The sequence below is a fragment of the Lissotriton helveticus genome, chromosome 7 (assembly GCF_964261635.1).
Source record: "Lissotriton helveticus chromosome 7, aLisHel1.1, whole genome shotgun sequence".
Taxonomy (NCBI): domain Eukaryota; kingdom Metazoa; phylum Chordata; class Amphibia; order Caudata; family Salamandridae; genus Lissotriton; species Lissotriton helveticus.
Window position 1 is genome coordinate 1102868989 of NC_136068.1, and position 20090 is coordinate 1102889078.

Sequence of the window (20090 nt, forward strand, 5' to 3'; positions counted from 1 at the left end):
AGTTCTAATTCGGAACTACTAGAGCATTTCTATTGGTCTTGAATACAATCTCCGACGGAGGTAACCCTCTCGCGATACTTACATTCGCTAGCACTTAGTAGTTTCATTGTTAAACTACTAGCGCGCTCCCATTGGCTGAGTTCACTATCGATTACATCGTCTGTATGCGGAAGTAATCCGCGCCCAGTCACATGCCCTTTCCACTAGTAATCACACCGGGCTCTATTTAACGATACAGGGGATATATAAATAACAAGATTACAAGGCTTCTTTTCCCTCGGCACGGCCACTACGACGGACATGCTCTGACTCCCGTTATAATAAGGCGACTTGCTGACACAAAGGTATGTAGTGCGAGCGTAGTTAGCTTTTAGCACCGATATAGCCCGACAAAAATAAAGCGCAAATATACTTATACTTCTTACCCTCTGTTTCTTTGTTTCCACTGTCTCGTATTGATTTTAACTAGAAGACTACCAGCGCTCGTGGTCTATATATCAACAAAACCGAGCATCCAGATTATAAATTCCGGTTTTGCTAGTTGAGGTACGTATTGCTACCCAGCCTCATTGCATGTCATCACCTACTCTCGAGTTTAAGTGCAGGCTTAATTCTTTGCTCTCTATCTTGCTTGCTCCCAACAGTTATCTATAGAGCTGGGGATGATTGGAACCCTTCAGATACCTATCAAGGTTTACATTCATTTATAATAGGTAAATAATATCTGTCTATTTTCATGGCAATAGGATTCATAGGACCATTAACCTGTCGTATCAATAGTAACATCACTTACATATCTAATAATAGATACCTTCATCTTTTCAGTTGTTTATACTTTATCAATCACTGGATATAATTGGTGCAGTAGTCTCCAGCAAAGTGCATTCCTCACTCTATAGAGAGAGTACTATATCAAGCTTCAACTAACCAAAGATAAGGTAATTGCGATAGGATTGTAATTTGTTCGTTTCAATCATCTTTATGCGTAGATATTCTTGTGACTCTCTCTGATCCTCTTCCTCTATAAAGAAGTATATAAACAATTAATTTCCTGTTTGTTGTAGTGTCCAGCTTCTTTTGACCAACGTCGTTATGTCAGCAAGCCTCCTAAGAAATATATAAACTATAATCACATGATAATAAGGTATATATATAAGATCTTTCTATAATACTGCAAACTCCTATGTCGGTTTTAGTTATATATACTAAAAGATAGCCAGCAGGAATAATAAAATATTGCTTTCCCTTCTTTTTCAAACATGCAAAGTAAAGGAAATGATAATCCCTAACTGAACGGTCTAGTACGAATATCACCACGAGAATAGTGTGCCTTCACATTTCTATGTAAGTAGATAATACAACGACATTTTAAGACCTAACTTCTTTTAGAAGGCTTATATGTTCATTCACATTTATCTAGAGATAAGAACGGCATAACAAAATGTAAATACTTGAATATGGCCTCTCTGAGATATTAATGTCTGACTTACTATTTTTTCACCCCCGCCTTTATTTTATTTTCTCTCAATTTCTCCTCTCTCTCCCCATTTCTGCTATTTCTTATATCTACTAAATTTCTACTCCTTTTTAGCATAACAGACGACAAATATAGAATGTATCAATGTAAAGTTTATAGGCATATATAGTAATGTGGCTACCGAAATAAATATATGTGATCCAATATAAGCCTCATGGTATGTACATACAGCTGCCATATGATATGTCAAATCCAAAATAGCAACATCATATCAAATGTGTTATGACTACTAACTTGACCTAGACCCAAGGCTGATATACTATGTATAAAATGAGTATACAAACCTATGAGAACTTTAGTGTGTGACATGTTTTTTAATTGTTTTTTCAGTGTTGTGTCTAAATGTTTCACTGCAAATGACGGACTCCTGAAGAAGGCAAATGCCGAAACGCGTGTAGAGTTTCCATCTACCGCTTTGCTAACTCCACTCAGCCCCATTTAACATCGGAGTCATTTGTGTTGTTCACTTTTCATTTTCCTATTTTCTTATTCTGAAAACAAATATGTTTATCACAGACTTTTAAACTAAGAAATGTATATTTTTATAGAGAAAATATGTTCAACAAAAATGATAAAAAATATTGAAATAAAACAAAAATATCAATTTATACTATAACATTAAGTGCTGTCTTCATTAGTTCTCGATTACATGTCACAATAATTATGTAGCTAGTTAGATTTTGTCCTTGGGTTGATTGGCTTTATATTATTGCTCACTACTCATTGTTTTGTAAAAAAGTCCAGTCGGGCAACACCATTCACCGCTCCCAAGGTCGCGACTGCTTCAAGTGCTTCCAGTCGTTCTAGTCTCATTTTCTCCAGGCTGAGTGCAACTGGGCCAGGGCTTGTGCCTCGGCGGGTCCCTCTTCTTCTGCGCTTCCTTGATCGCTGCACCTGCCACTCACCCTCCTCCGAGCCTGCAGGCTGTGCTCCTTTCCACTGTCCCGTCTCCTCCAGCCAGTCTCAGACGTCCGATGGGGCATCAAAGAAGCGGGCCCCCCCTTCAAGATCGCGCCGAGGCGAGAGGGGAACAAGAGAGAATATGGCAGCTCTAGCTCCCTCAGTTGCCTCTTCAAAGCCATGTACATGCTCCTCCTTCTCTGTACTGCCGCTGTGTAGTTTGGAAAGAACATCACGCGGCTGTTCCCCACTGTCAGCTCGTCCAGCTTCCTGGTTTCGCGAAGCACCACATCTCGATCACGGTAGTTAAGGAGCTTGAAGAGGAATGGACGAGGCCGGGCTCCGGGCCGTGGCTTCTGCGCCGGCACCCTGTGTGCTCTTTCTACCACAAAATGCGAGGACAACATCCCTGGAGGTAGGAGTTCCCGTAACCAGTTCTCCGCATACCGCTCTGGGTCTTTCCCTTCTTCGCCCTCCGGAAGCCCGACCACCCGAACATTGTTGCGCCGGGAGCGCCCTTCCGCATCCTCGATGCGATCCTCCAGCACATGAACCCTGTCTATGATGTCTTGGAGCGCTGAAGCATGGTTTTGCACCACAAGCTGTAATTCCTGGAGCGACTGACGCTGCTCGGTGACTGACTCTGACAGCTTGCGGTGGTCAGCATGAAGAAGAGTGAAGTCAGACGTGACCTTGTCGATCCGGGCCTCCAGTGACACTTTAGTTTGCTCCAGCGTAGTGCCAATTCGCTCCACCGCTGCCAACACAGAGTCCATTTTGGCTGCGAGGGTCGACGTCGGACCCATGTTATTGCTCTGTTGTCTGTGTGAGGAGTCTGGCCCCGTAGGACGCCTGTTGCTTTTGCTTCGATTTATCCCTGAGTCTGCCCATCACCAGTTGCTGCGCAGTAGGCATCCACACCTGCTGACGGCCACCAGCTGTCCAGCACCAGTCCCTCCCCGAGGGTGTAGGGGAGAAGTCGCTTCACCGGCCAGGCCGTAGCGCCAGCAGCAGCGGGGGGAAACTGCCTATCTGTGCCCAGCGCCAACACCGTCAGGATCGTGCCTCAAGATAAACAACGTCGACTCTGGGGGTGCCTCAGACGATAGTCTGTCTTCCCTGCATAATTCGAGGAGAGCGTGTCACCTTCGCCTTCCCCAGGGGCCTCCTCGCGGACTCCCCCTCTTCCGTAGACTGCACCTGAACATCCCCAATGACTCCAAATAGCAGAGGCCTCAGCGCCACAGGGCGGATCCAACTCAGCAACACAGTCTCAAACGCCTGGAACCTCTGTGTGTCCCACGCTAGGAGTGGGTCGCTCAAACGAAAATGGCACCGGCTCTAAAATGGCACCCAAGCTCCAGTGCGCCAGGCCTTAAATACGCAACCCGTACCAAAGAGTCACGCAACAGTGTCTCCGGGTTGTGCCTACCCGGCCTGAACACAGGAGTCGCCAGTGATGGGTGGTCCCCACTTTCGTTGTATCTGATGCAGAACAATGGCTCCCTGCCGTGGAAGCCAGGAGGTCTCCGGTCTGTGGCCAGGCCGTGGGGGCAGACACCATGAAATGCCGCAGCCGTCTGGTCCGGTGCTTCCCACAACCTCCGATGTGACAGCCCCCAGTCCCAGGTGCACTCTCAGGGGTCCAGTCCAATGTGGGGCGGGCCTGGCGTTAGGTCCCTGGCCCAGGCTTCACTCCAACCTGCCTGTAGGGGCAGCGCGTCCTCCAGACACCTCCGCTGCCCAACACTATGCATTCGTCAGGCCCCAACACCCCGTTGTCGCCCACCGCCGAGGCCTCTCGACTCCGCTGCCACAGGGCTACACCCTCCTCTATGTCTGCCCCGGGTCCCGCTCCTCACCGTGCAGGGGTTGCGCCTTGTAGCTGCTCCCAAGTCCTGGGCGAATTGGCAGCCGCGCCGTCTTCACTGGCCAGCTGTCTGGGGGTCTTCACGGGCCTGAGGCCCCATGAGGGTTCACAAGGCCTCAGCGGCTATGGGCCGCGGGAGCCACCGCACCCTCCGCCAGCGCTTTCCTGCCCTCCAGCGTGTCACCTCGGCAGTTGCCGCCACCCGCCAGGCCACGGGTACAGGCCCCGCCCGGGCCCCGCATTCACGGCCCACTGCCTGCCAACCTTCCGGGCTGCGCTCCACCTCTCGACTCCCTGGGTCGCAGGACCTCCGGGGGGGCAGGTCTCAGCTGGGCTCACAGGACGCCCGGGCCCAAGAAAGCGCCCGACTCCCTATGACAGCACTCCGTCTCATCAACGGGCGCCAGGTCCCGGGACACGTTTCGCACCTCTCCACCACCCTGCCTGAGTCGATCAGCAGTCTCCCCCGCCGCAGCTTCGAGCCAAGATCTGCTGGGCTCCACAGGCTCCCCGCTGTGCCCCCACACCTACGCCTCACGGAGTGGGCACAACAAACACCTCTGTAGGGGAATTTTCAGGATAACTAGGGGTCTAAGGATGGAGCTCTAGCAGTTCACGTCCACCATGTTGGCTGGCTGGCCACGCCCCTTTCAAAAGATTCTATGATAATTGTGGCGGGGATTTTCAATTGTGTTTTGTGCAACTTCCAGGATCCTAGAATGTGTGGCTTTGTCAATGAAGAGGGTGAGTGGAATACCCATTCTTGTCACACGTTGGCAGGGGAACTGTTCAATGAACTCCTATTTACCAGCAACCTGGGATTTGTGAATTAATTTTTTACCACTCCAGTCCACATGCCAATCACTTTTAATGGCAGAGGCCTTTCATCCACTGTTGATTTCATGTTAGCTTCAAGAATTTGTGCAACTAGGGTGCTTTCTTTTGAGGTACTGGGTTTTTCAGAACCGGCACAGACACCGGTAACCCAGCGGTGTCAGGGTACACCCAGAGACATCGGGTTCTTCCTGATCCAGACCACAGAAACTCAGAGTCTTCTAGGTGAAGTCAAAGATCGATTTATTGGCTGCAACCAAGGTAACAAGTGTCCTAGAAGTACAACACACGGGGAAGTATATTCTCAGGAGACTGCTCGCATTTACAAAATCAGGCTTCTCTTGTTATACACAATTTTAGGCTTCAGGCAAAACATTCTTGGTTGTAAAGTAAATCGTTAACATATTTCCAATACAAAGAAAAGCAGAGTCATGATGATATGTCCATATTTCACTTCGTGCTGCCTACAACAAATCACCCGGCAAGGCACAACATTTCATCAGATATCACTGGACCCCCAATAAAAACGGGCACCTCCCCACCATAAAGCAAGTAAAGCAAAGGAGCAGAGGTAGATGTGAGCAAGATACGGCAGGTGTGTGCGCTGAAATGGTTTTATGGCTTGTTGAGCCTTGATGCTATCTTATTCGGCCACTGGGAGGGGAACTGACCTAACGAGTTCGGCCTGGGGCAATGGTTCCAACTTGCACAGGTCATAGGAAAGTCGATTAAGGAGTACGTGTCCTTGCTGAAATGAATTTGGCTGGATTAAGGCCTATGTAAAGGGCAACACACACGATGGCTGCAGTATATAAAATGGAAGCCAAGGGTTCTGGACGATAATGACGATTTAAAAGAGAAATCGTTACTCGAATAGGCTGAAAATATATGTACATGGTGTGCTCGTCATTCTCGGTCTTTTGATACCAAATTCGTCATGTTTCGATTAAGTTTTATTTCTCGAGTCCAGAACGATTACATGAACCCAGAATCTCCAGAACCACAAACCCTCCTTTTGCCCTTACATAGGCAATTAATCTATCCTCATGTTAATCTGAGTCCAGATCTATATTCCTAAAGTCATTGAGATGTTGCTGTAACATCATTCTAGTACTCAGTTCATCTCTTGATACAGGCTTCCTTACACATGATGTGACACAGAGGCCACATATTGCAGGAGCGCACTGTATGCACAGACAGAACAGAAAAAGAATGGCTAAAACCATCCCAATGACCATCAGAATTTTCCATCCCCAGGCGGATATCAGTTCCCAGAGCCATCCCATTAACGACCAATCTCCTTTATCCACATGAATAGATTCGGAAATCTTATGTAGTTTGGAGATGGCCTGGTATACTGTTGGAGCGTTATCAGGGATGAAGATGCAGCAACTAGATTGGATCAATCTGCATACCCCACCTCGGTCTGCAAGTATGACATCTAGAGCGACCCTGTTCTGAAGGGTCATAAGTCGATCCGACTGGAGCTCAGCAGTCAGGTTACTAAGGGCACCAGTAGTTTCTATCACGGTGGACTCAACTACCCTTGTCAATTGCCTTATGTTTCTGCTGTTAGTCATGGATCCCCAGAACGGCAGAAAACCCTTTGCAAAGTCCCCAAATTCTTGACCAGCAGTGTCTTCTTCACTCAAAACACCTCTAACTATCCTTGTCCGATGGTAGTCTGCCGCTGCTGTGTAGGTGGGAGGCAACAGGAAGGAAACAAAACATGAGCCCGAAAAGTCAGGGGGCAACCATGTATAGGCTCTATCGTGGCAGATGAAATAAGTACCCTTAGCTGCTAAAAACGCAGGGGAAGTCTGAGATCCAAAAACATACGTTTCAGTACAGACACTCTTCCCTAACTGAGCCCTGGGATTCGTGCCATTACCTTGCAGACACAGATAACCCCGATGGGGTACAATCCAAATCGGGGACGACCTCTTAGCTTGCTGTTTCTCACTCAAGGTAGCTCCATATCCAGTCATGTTCCATCCTATGTATAATAGTGTCTCATCTCTAGGGATAGTCTCATAAGAAATACCTTCCTTAATCATGTCAACTATACCTTTGACTAGAGCACTTTTTCTAGGATTGTCTGTTACAGAACGTAGGGGGTAGATTTCGTGTGCATATATGAACATTGTCCTATATGCCCATACAGAACCATTGTGACTAAATGGCAGGACCAAATAGGGGATACCTTTATCCGTTGTGTGAGGCATAAGACCGCACACCCAACAGTTAGTTGTGTTCATTACAAGTTGGTGTTGGTGTAACAACTGAACAAAGGAGTTATTAATGAACTCCAATCTCCTATTTGATTCGTGGTCAGGAAAAGGGTGGAAAGAATGAGAAGAAACAGTGGGAGGAGGTATGGGGGATGCAGTGGGTGCGAATGTTACACGAAAAGAGAATAAAACATAACTTATTAAAAATACCATGACACTGAATAGCATGGAAATACACAATATTATAAAGTTTTTCCTTGTCATCACGTTGCACAGTTGGCGCTTTAAGGTCGCTTGTTTGGCAGGTCTCTCCACATCAGGAAACTCCATCCTCTCTAAAGTGCTGCCCGCGGTGGTAGGTTGCCTCTGCTAAGGGATGCTTCTGTCAGTCTAGGGCAACTCCCTTGGACCAACCAGAACTACCGACCTAACGTCGTCAGCTGCACCCCAAAGACTTTAATCAACCGCGCCCCTAGCAGCGGAACCCGGATGGCGGTTCGAAAAACAAAAATAAGCAAGTTACCTAGATGGGAGAGCTGCACTTTCAAAAATAGTACTTGGGGAAAAGGAAAATATCGGTTTTTATTAGTCCATGGATTTTAGTCTCAAATTGCAAAAAGAAAGTGTTTTACTAGTTCGTTTTTCTCGGTCTCAAATTGTATCGCTGCTTCCCAGGTATTGTTTGATCCTGGAACATAAGGTCAGGCTCTGTAATGTTCAACCGCTCGGATGGTGTCACAGTCTTGTGCAAAATGTTCTCATTCTCTTGTTCAGAGTCAGTTCTCTTTACGTGCAAGTCATGAAAAGGGACGGTATGTGACACGGTATCAGGTTCAGGGTCAGCGACACCCTTCTGGACCCGCTGGTCATGGGGTAGAGGGGAAGGGAGTTTCTTACAATGGATCCCGTGGACCCAGTTGGCCTTCCCCTCCACCCGAACGGCTGATCTTGTAGAAAGAAGGACGAGATGAGGCCCGGTCCACCTGGGCTGGTCGTTCTTCGTTCTTTGGAAGTTCCTTACGAGGATCCAGGTACCAGGGTCAATGGCGTGACCCGAGTCTCAGAGACCGGAGGCAGGGTGTTGTGGACCTGTTGATGCAAAACACGCAATTTAGCCGTCAATTCATACAGATAGTTAAGCAAAATAGGGTGCTCAAGCTCGCTGAACTTGGTGGGTCTAGGCACTCCCCATATGTTGGCTGGCCGGCCAAAAACTATTTCATATGGACTAAGTTTCACTTGTGAATGTACAGTCATCCTAGTGGACAGGAGTGCTAAGGGTAGAGCGTCAGGCCACTTAAGACCTGTGCTCGCTTGAATTTTGGCCAGTTTAAGTTTTAAAGTGCCATTGTAACATTCTACTAATCCAGCTGATTGGGGGTGATTTGCAGCGTGGAACTTCTGCCGGATACCTAGCCCTTCACACACTCTCTTCATCACACGACCCACAAATTCACTCCCATTGTCAGACCAGACCATTCTAGGCATTCCAAACCTAGGGAAGTACTCTTTCACAAGGGCTTTCGCTGTGGACAAGGCAGAATTGTCTTTTAGGGGATAGGCTTCTACCCATCTTGAGAAGGCACAAACAACAACGAGTACGTATTTTAAATTGTTGCACCTCTCCATGTGAATGAAATCTAGCTGCAAAACCTCGAACGGATACGTAGGAGGTGCAAAATGACCAGCTGGAGTTGGGGTTCCCCTACCAGGATTGTGTTTCAAACATACCATGCAATTCTTGACAACATTCTCTGCACACTTGGGAATCCCTGAATTCTTCCATACTGGGGCCAATAACTCGCAAATCCCTTTAACGCTAATATGAACCATTCCATGAGCCATTGTAACCACTGCAAGCACATATGCATCGGGTAACAACCATCTCTGATGCTCTGATAATTCAATCCAACAACCATTTGCATCCATTCTACCCGTACTTTCTCTCCACGTACTCAACTCTTTCTCTGTGGCTTTAGCTTGAATGGACTTCACGCTCTCTACTGTATCTTCACACATTCCAACATCACCAGTCGATCTTGCAGGGCCTGCAACGTACATTCGGCTCATTACATTCTTTGCCGTTTCTTTCGCGATCTCATCAGCAAATGCGTTTCCACGACCAACATCATCAGTCACCTTCTTGTGAGCACTACATTTCACAATCGCCATTTGCAGGGGCAAGGTCAGTGATTCAAGAAGCTCATTCACCAACTGACCATGCTGAATCTTAGCTCCATGCGAAGTCAGGAATCCACGTTCTCTCCACAATCGCCCAAAACTGTGAGCCACTCCAAATGCATACTGACTATCAGTGTAGATAGTCACTTTCATCCCTTTAGACAACACACATGCTCTCGTCAGTGCAATTAGTTCTGCTGCCTGAGTTGAATTATGTGGGACACGTGCAGCTTCAACTACTGTGTGCAATGTCGTAAGGGCATATGCTCTGGTCGTGTCTCCACTCGGGAGCTTAAAGCACGAACCATCCACCCATAATGTACCATCACACTCAGCAAGAGGAGTGTCGAATAAATCTATTCTCCCTTTCGTCTCTTCCTCCGTTCTGAGAAAACAATTGTGCTGTTCTGAAACATCTGATTCCTCTGTAATTGGCAACAACGTAGCTAGATTTAAGGTACTGCATCTTTTTATGTGCACATGGCTCGCTAGCAGTGTCAATTCGTAACTGGACAGTCGAGCACTAGTTAAGTGCTGTGTCTTGGTTCTATTTAACAATGTGTCTACTGCATGCGGGACCATCACGATTAGTGTATTATTCATTACTAGACCAGCAGACTGTCGAATAGAGACAGCTGCTGCTGCTGTGGCTCTTAAACAACTCGGTAATGCTTGTGCTACCAGATCCAAGGTCGACGAGAAATAGGCGCATGGACGCTGCCTACCTCCAAACAACTGAGTCAACACAGACAATGCACAGCCCTCTTTCTCGTGAACATATAATGTAAAAGGCTTACTGTAGTCGGGGGTGCCTAACACAGGGGCCGAACACAATGCTGTGCGCAATTCGAGAAAACTTTCCTGACACTCTTCAGACCAAGGAATGGGATTGGGTGTATTTTTACACGTTAATGCCACCAAGGGTTTGGCTAATAACGAAAAATTTGGGATCCACTGTCTACAGTACGATGTAATGCCCAAGAAAGCACGCACTTCTCTCTGTGTTCTTGGCACATTCAATTTCGCTATTGCCTGAATTCTTTCTGGGGTCAGTTTCCTTCCCTCCTTTGATAAGAGGTGACCTAAGTAGGTCACTTCTTGTCGGCAATACTGCAGTTTGGAAAGTGACACCTTGTGATGAAGATCACACAGATGACGCAACAATGACAGCGTGGCCTTTTTACAAATTTCCTCAGTGCCTGCGGCAATGAGTAAGTCATCCACATACTGTACAAGAGTAGCACCTTCAGGTAAAATAATCGTATCAAGCTGTGTTTTTAGAGCTTGACTGTATATTGATGGATTTTCACAGTAGCCCTGAGGAGCGCGTTTAAAGCGGAAGCTGCGACCTCCTAAACTGAAGGAAAAATATCCCTGCTTTCCTCAGCAATCGGGATGCTGAAGAAGGCATTCTTCAGGTCAATCACCGAAAACCAAGATGCAGATGCTGGAATCATAGTCAATAACGTGGTAATGTCGGGGACAACCGGGAATTGTGGCACAACTATTTTATTGACCTCTCTCAGATCAATCACGAATCTGTACACAGGTGGCTGAGAAGGGTCAGTTCGTTTTAAGACAGGCAGAACAGGACTATTGCAAACATTGCCTCGTGTTTCTTCAATCACATCCTTTTCAATCAGTTCGTAAACGATCGCTAGCAAAGCTTTTTCACCTTCACTCGAGATTTTGTATTGGGGAATTCGTGGCATTTCAACGTTGGCTTTCAATGTTACAACATATGGTGGAATTTCTAAGCGGCCCGCATCATTAGGACCAGTGGCCCAAAGAATATCTGGAAGAAACGACAATTCTGCTGGAAGTTTGTCCCTCGACAAATACATGAGAGAAACTACTTTCTTACCTAAAGTAAGGTGTACTCCCGAAGGAGAACAGTACAAAGTCGCATGCAATCTTTTTAACAAATCTAATCCTAGCAAGTTTTCACCACAACCTGTTGTCAGAATGAGGGGTGCTTCGAATTCACAAGGACCAACAGAAAGAGACAAAGGGTCAGAAATCGGATTTCTAACTGGGGCGCCAGAAAAACCTACAGAAACGTTCATTTCGCCAGACAAAGGTGCGCCAGGGAGTTTGGAGTGCATAATAGAACTCTTTGTAGCACCAGTATCCAACAGAAAAGGCCCTGACACACCTGATGTAATCACCTCAACGTAAGGTCCACTCTGATCTACTGGAACTGAAACAACTCCCTCTCTTTGTCTATGGCTGTCCTAGCAATCATTATTCTCCAAATACTCATCTTCTGTATAGTAATCATCAACGTAGTATTGAGCTGTCCTGTCAGATGCGTTATTCTGCTGATCAAACCTATTCATAGAGTTTTGTGGTGGAAGGGGACGTGCGTTCTGAGGGGCGTTTCCACGCCCTCTACCTCTAGGTGCTTGCTGACTGCCACAACCTCTTACATCAGAAACTCCATTTGCACGTTGTAATAGAATAGGACAATTATACTTGAAATGACCCTCTTCTTTGCAATATGAACACTGGTTGGGACCTACAGGTACACAGGGTTGAGTATACTCGACTCTTTGCGAGTTCCTCTGATACTGTTGAGGCTGCTGAAAATTATTCTGATAATTATTCTGACCATTATTATTTTGATTACCACCACCACGTGGCGGATATGCTTGCTGTAGCAAAACCTTCGTTTTCAATTCTTTAGTTTTCTTTTCTACTCTATCTTTCTCGTCTTTGTCTCTATTTTCGTAATATCGGGCCGTAGCTAATATCTGCGCTGAAGAGGAGACTGCCCAAGAACTTTCTGAATCCTTTAACTTTTTACACAATTCTGGAAGTAGATTGTGCACGAATTTATCGACGAACAATCTCTGACCACCTTCTGAGGTCATATCTTGACCGCTGTGGTCAACAAATGTTTCTTCAAACCTGGTGAAGAAATCTGAGACTGTTTCTTCTTTCTTCAGCTTGCATGCAGATAACTTATCCCAATTTACACGTATCACAGGCATTATCGTTTTCATGTAATCAACTATTCTACCAGGAAGTTCTGCTATCAAAGGCTCAGGCTTAGCACCACCAACTTGTCGGGCGTCTGCAGCGGCAATATTAGCCCATGAGTCATCTAATTCTTGATCATGATCTGCATGACGAATTTTACCCCATAAAGGCTGTGGAACAACATTCCCAAATAGCATATCAATATCGGCTAAATTCATTATACATGACCCAGCGGTTTGTGACAACTCTTTATAATACCCTGCAGGATTTTTACGCAGATCAGGTAATGTCTGTTTAAGTGCTAAAACTTCAGCTCGCTTCCATGGGACATGTACCCATACACGCTGAAAGTGTGGCAGGATAGGTGGGTTAACAGTTGTGTTGCACTCTCTCCATTGTGGGGGAACTTCTCTCATAGGGTATTGTCGCGCCTTTTTCCTACTAGATGCACTAGGCTCAGATGGTGACCCAGAACTGCTTCTCTTACTCCGATATGATAACAACATTTCGACTGCTTTTTCCACATCTGGACCTACAATCATGCCCTCCCCAAACTTAAACCGTACACGACACATCTCTTGCGGGATGCCTTCCAGATCATTGTCTTCCAAATCTTCGCAAAGGAAAACACACATCTGTTCGAAAACATATCTCTGTGTCGGTGCTTCCCATTGATGGAAGACTTCCATGACCGACTCTACATCATATTTTACGGTGTCCATAACCCATTTTCGTGCTAAACGATTCAATGAGTCTCTCTCCTGATAGTCAGGCAGTCGACTTCGCAACTGTCTTCGTTCCATTTTAGGGGTCGTAGTAGGCGACCCAAAAAGAGGTGAAAGAAGGTTAGTGACAGTGTTGGCCATTTTCTGCCGAATTGAAGGTGAAACTGAAGGAAGAACGGGGTAAGATAAGGCAGAGGCAGACATACTAGCAGAGGAGGCATCAGGAGAAATAGAAAGAGCACTAGGCACAATCGTAGGGGGAGCATTAGGAGAAATAGACAGTACAGTGGGCAAAATCGTAGAAACAGGTGTGATCGGTGGGCCTTGAGGAGGCTGCACCAAAGGAGTAGGAGCCAGCTGAAGAGTAGCTGGTGGTTGCTGCAGAGGAATAGGAGGCATAATAACCACAGGTTGTGCAACTGTGGGTTGTGGGGCTGCCGTGGCATTTTATGCATAGGGGGGTGGTGAACTTAATAAATGCGACATTAATGGATCTTTTTCACGCTCTTTTGCTGCTTCTTGCTGAAGAGACGGCAAAACTGGATAACATTTATCTATTGCTATTTTACGTTGCCTGTGCAACTGCTCACTCATCTGCTCTTCTTCATTATCTTTAAACAGCATAGCAGCTTGCATTACTGAAATTCCTCCTTCTCTCTTATTTTTCTTAGCTAATTGGATTTTCTTCTGTTTGGCCTCCTTACGCCATAGGCGAAAAGAGTCGAACATCGCCGGCCGGGCTTTCTTTTTGAAGAGTTTAACTTCAAGGTTATCTAAGATTTCGGTATGAAAGCTACCATATTGGGGCCATTTTAAAACACCATCTTTCCTTGTGTATTTGATCCATACTTCGTTGTATGTGATGGGGCCTACCCCATGTTTCACATATAACTCGTAAGTTGGAGTTCCAACTGGAGGAACCGGACATGAGTCCTCGAATCGGGAGTCCCTATTATTACAACCAAGACAAAAGAAATTTCCAAGTCTAAGACTAGGCATCTCTGCTCTCTAGTCTAGTTCCAAACTTCAAAGGATTTATCGATTACGATATTTCTCGTGAATACATGAGTCCTTCGGTTTTGGTGCTTGCAAGTACCAACAATTATTCCAAAGGATACCCAAGATTTAAGACCAACTAAGGACTCGGAGACGCTCTACTTATACTTAACTGAAATATCGATGACGTCACCAGAAGACTCGTCTCAGTGTTTCGCTCTACCAAACTTCAAGGGTCCAAATCAGGGCGATAGCCAGGGCAGCAGTCCTTGTAGCCGTCGGGAAGCGGGGAACCTCGCAGCAAAGACCTTCAGACCACGTCGACATGCAGGGGTCGATGAGGTGGTTGGCCGTCCTCCGGAATTTTCACACGAAGCTCCTCACGAACCTCTGGCTGACTGGTACCACTGGAATCCCCCCAAACGTTGGGCGCCAGCTGAGGTACTGGGTTTTTCAGAACCCGCACAGACACCGGTAACCCAGCGGTGTCAGGGTACACCCAGAGACCTCGGGTTCTTCCTGATCCAAACCACAGAAACTCAGAGTCTTCTAGGTGAAGTCAAAGATCGATTTATTGGCTGCAACCAAGGTAACAAGTGTCCTAGAAGTAGAACACACGGGGAAGTATATTCTCAGGAGACTGCTCGCATTTACAAAATCAGGCTTCTCTTCTTATACACAATTTTAGGCTTCAGGCAAAACATTCTTGGTTGTAAAGTAAATCGTTAACATATTTCCAATACAAAGAAAAGCAGAGTCATGATGGCATGTCCATATTTCACTTCGTGCTGCCTACAACAAATCACCCGGCAAGGCACAACATTTCATCAGATATCACTGGACCCCCAATAAAAACGGGCACCTCCCCACCATAAAGCAAGTAAAGCAAAGGAGCAGAGGTAGATGTGAGCAAGATACGGCAGGTGTGTGCGCTGAAATGGTTTTATGGCTTGTTGAGCCTTGATGCTATCTTATTCGGCCACTGGGAGGGGAACTGACCTAACGAGTTCGGCCTGGGGCAATGGTTCCAACTTGCACAGGTCATAGGAAAGTCGATTAAGGAGTACGTGTCCTTGCTGAAATGAATTTGGCTGGATTAAGGCCTATGTAAAGGGCAACACACAAGATGGCTGCAGTATATAAAATGGAAGCCAAGGGTTCTGGACGATAATGACGATTTAAAAGAGAAATCGTTACTCGAATACGCTGAAAATATATGTACATGGTGTGCTCGTCATTCTCGGTCTTTTGATACCAAATTCGTCATGTTTCGATGAAGTTTTATTTCTCGAGTCCAGAACTATTACATGAACCCAGAATCTCCAGAACCACACTTTTAAGGCTGGGGATATTTTCTTAAGCGATCACTTTCTGTTATGCTTATCAGTTAATTTGCTTATGTATAGGCCCAAAAGGGCCAAAAAAATCGATCAGGTTATTGGCAATATAAAATTGATCAAAACTAATGGTTACTCCTTACGGTGGGCTAAAGTGGACTCGGAAGTGCTATTAAAGCAACAAATTAGGAAGTGTAAACCCGCTTTTGATGTTTGCTTGAGTGAGTTAACTCCCTGAAGGATATAGTGCAGACTTTTATTGAAATTTCAAATGAGGTTAGGAATTTATTATTTGTAAAACATTGTAATAAACCTAAGGACTTTGGGTGGTTTGATAAGAAATGTACTCAAGCGCATTCAAATTTGAAACAAGAGCTACATAGGCAGCCCAGAATTCCCCACAGCAAGGTGAAACAGAAAGATAGTGCTGCTTTTTGGAGAGCAGTGAGGGCCCATTTTTTAAAGAGCTGGTGAGGGTCCCTCAATTGAGATCGCTATATCCGAGGAATCTTGGATCAAGCATTTTTCTAGGGTCTATAACAACCGAGGAAATCTCGTCTCGCATTCGCATAGTACTCCATTCGAATATATTGACAAGGTAGATTTGAGAGTCACGCTGGAAGAAGTGAATAGAGGTCTAGATCTCAGTCTGGGTGGTAAGGCCTCTGGACCTGACGGAGTTCCAGTAGATTTGTTCAAATCTAATGTCCCCTTAAGGGGCCCTATACTAACTCAAGTTATTAATCCGAGTTGGGAGACAATAATTCCTAAGACTTGGGTGGAATCAATCATTATGCCGATTTACACGAAGGGGGACAGTCATAACCCCGGATGTTATAGACCGATTTCTTTGCTTTACTCAATGGTCAAAGTGGCTGGACGCGATATCTTGGAACGCTTACAAGATTGGGCAGAGGATACTCAGGTACTATCCGACTTACAATATGGCTTTCGGGAAGGGCTAGGCACAACTGAACAAAGCCTAAACCTAGCAATTCTAATAAGAAAATACACAAGAGCGAAAAAGGGTAGATTATACCTGGCATTTGTGGACCTCACCGCAGCCTTGGATTCGGTAAGGCACAACAGATTATGGAGGTCCTTATGGCTGCGTGGGTGGACCCACATATAATTGCTTTTTTACAGCATCTGTATAGTGGAGCAACTGCTAGTGTGCGTTATGGTCTGGGTGGTGAGCCCACTAAAGCCTTCCCTATTGGGAGAGGGGTCAGGCAAGGCTGTGTGCTGGGCCCCTTCCTTTTTAATCTCTGTATTAATGGACAAGGTGAAGCTCTACTTAAGAAGGGTCAAGACTATCCCTAAGTTGATGGGTGACCGATACCGGCTCTGCTTTACACGGATGATGCCGTCCTGATGGTGCATACACAAATTGGCTTGCAGCGGGTTCTAGACAGTTTTAACGACTTTATGAAAGACCTTGGTCTAAGTATAAACATCTCTGAGACGTTTATCATTAGATGCGGCCACGGGACCCAGAAGATGAGAGATATGTTTGTGGATGACAGGAAATTATCCTCAACTAAGAGTTTTTCTTATCTTGTCATCATATTCAGTCAAAACGATTCTTGGGCCCAAACAATAACTATAAAAAAATTGGCATTCTCTAGGACAACTACTGCCCTTGCACCTTTTACAAAGAAGTTAGGCAGGAAGTCACCAGGTGAACTCCTGAAAATATATAAGGCCAAGTGCATTTCCACTGCAATGTATGGGGCTGGGATGTGTGATTTTGTTAATTCTTCTGCACTCCAAACCATGGGAAACTCCTTTCTGAAGTACATTTTATCTGTTCCACCTAGTACCTCCTCTTAAGCTTGTCCTGAGGAGCTGGGTTTCCCTTTTATTTCCGACCTCATTAAATTGGAACCAATACTTCTATGGTATAGGTTATGGTCCAAGAATTAGACCAAGTTAAATAGGGAGATCCTGCAAGATACTCTCAGATTGGAGGGAGCCCTAAAGATTCCTTGGGTTAGGTTTGTACAGGATTTTATGAATGATCTGGGTCATCCAGACTATTTCACCATCCCGAGTTCCATGCTGGCGACCTCTAGAAAGGCCTTGAAGAAAGAGGGTCTTCAATTATTGGGATCTATAAGAAGGTCAGAGGAAATTCTAAAGCCTATCGTCATGCAACATCAACTAACACTCACTACCTTGGAAATGGAGCCGTATTTATCATTTGTACCCCGTGGGTTTGACAGGCTGCTTTTAATAAGATTCAGACTGGGCAATGTGCACAGATTAGTGACATTCTCAAAAATGAACAATTGGTCACGAACGCTGTTACTCTGCCCTTGTGATAAACGATCTGAGCAATCTACCATCCATTTAGTCCTTTTTTGTAAATTTTATGTAGAGTTGTGGAAAGTGTGGATAATACCAGTTTTAAAACAACAGGGGTTGAGGCAATGTCTCCCAGGTTTTATTCGACTGCAGTTACTGGAGCACGAACATGTAGCATGGAGGTTAGCTATGTTCTTGAAGAAGGTGCTTCAATTCAGGAAAAGTATGTTAACTGATGAATTATAATTGCTGGGTACTCCCCCAGTTTTTGTAAGTGGTTTTTAACAGAGTTGAGTTAATCTTATTTCTATTTTGTAAATATTGTTATCTGTTATAGTGCTTTTATGATTGTTAAATACAACATTTGAATAAAGCTTTCCTTGACTTGACTCTTCCACTGTGTTTGATTTTTTTTTAATATTGTCAACATAGACAATGACAAATTTGTCCAAATATTCTTGAAGGACGTCATTCACAAAAAATTGGAACGCAGCAGGAGCGTTGCAAAGCCCAAAGGGCATGACATTGTATTTGAATAACCTGTATTGCGTTCAAAATGCGGTTTTCCATTCATCTCCTGCTCACATCCGCACAAGATGATAAACACCTTTAAGATCTAACTTGGTGTAAATTTTAGCTGATCTTACTTGGTCACGTAAAACAGGGATGAGAGGTAACGGGTGTCTGTTTTTGATTGTGATGTTATTTAGAACCCTGTAATCGATACACATACGTAATTCACCATTATCCTTTGGTATAAAAAATAATGGCGAGGCCGCTGGGGACTTAGATGATTTGATTGATCCGTTGTAAAAAATTTGATTGAGATATGTTAGTAGATGTTGATTTTAATGTTCCGTTATGGCATAAATTTTACTGCAGGGTATTTTTGATCCTGGTATAAGGTCTTTCTGGCAGTCATACACTCTATGTGGGCGTAGAGTGTCAGCCATGCTAGCATTGAAAACATCATGAAAGGATTCATAATGTTTTGGTAACACCATATCTTGTTCTGCAGCTGTTGCAATAATAAGAGTTGCTATTACACGTGTTGGTGATTTTACTAATTGTGTGGAGGACTCAATTGGTTTTAACATACATACATGAGTACACCATTCTGAATCAAAATGAACACTTGTTTGAGCCCAATCAATCCGTGGATTGTGTTCAGTTAGCCACGCGATTCTTAATATGATACTAAACTGTGGCCATAACCATAAAACCGCAGTTTTTTTCTGAAGAAATTAACTGCCATGGTTCATCACTGTCATGGTTCATTACCTCCATGATTCATGATTATACTACCGCATGGTTTCCTTGGCATGTACTACAAACGACAGATATGTAAAAGGACTGTGTGACTATTTCTTACTTTAAAAATTCTACAATATGGAAACTATTCTCTGGTGCAGAACAGGTTAAAACCATCTTGCACGTTCAGTCATTTTTGTCACATTCTGTACTTTTTGTTATGTATTATTGTTTCTTTTGTTTTTAATGCAGTCACTGTATGCATATTCTGGAGGGTTCCAAAAGAGTACAGAAGAATCCCCGTCATGTTGGGTGCGGTCTCAGGCTATAAAGGAAGACCCCAGCTGAGAACGTGTGCTCGTTATTGAGGAAATCCCAGAGGGCGGTGCATCATCTTGTAGCAGCAGCTGTTCTCTCTCCTCTCATGCTGTTATTGATTATAAGATGTATTTGTCAATGAACTGTATTTCCTTATTGTGTACCTACCTGTAGCACTGAAATAACACAGAATTAATGATTCCTATGTATTTGTGTAATGACCATTCATATTTTGAAATGTTTAGATAAAAGTAACTCGATAAGTATTCAGAGTTTGTCTTTATTTGTGAATTATTAACATATTGCATATTGTGACTATGGTTGTTAGTTAGGCATTTTCTTCATTATTGGTCCTCATGAAGGAAACAGCATCTGTCTCTTATTCTCAAGTCCCTATTAGCTCTACCAAAGATCTATCGTAGGACCTCTTGTTTGTAAGCGGGTATTGAGTTTCCATGGGTCCAACTTTGGTTATAGTTGAAAAATCCTATTTTTGATATAGTAGGGTTAATGTGTATGATTATAAAATTTACACCCGCTACCGCTGGATCAATATATAGCACCTAATGCAAGTTTGTGGGGAATAAGATGCAGATTTTGGTGTTTAATGTCCCAAAAACT

The 20090-nt window shown here is 44.7% G+C and overlaps 1 long non-coding RNA gene across 1 annotated transcript; it reads left to right on the forward strand.

Moving 5' to 3' along the window:
- The first annotated feature begins 209 nt into the window (after positions 1 to 209).
- Positions 210 to 19724, forward strand: LOC144767256 (uncharacterized). Its single transcript, XR_013598123.1, has 7 exons — positions 210 to 344; positions 470 to 546; positions 645 to 713; positions 826 to 938; positions 1065 to 1144; positions 1268 to 1344; positions 19404 to 19724. It is a non-coding gene; the product is annotated as an uncharacterized LOC144767256 (long non-coding RNA).
- The last annotated feature ends 366 nt before the right edge of the window (positions 19725 to 20090 follow it).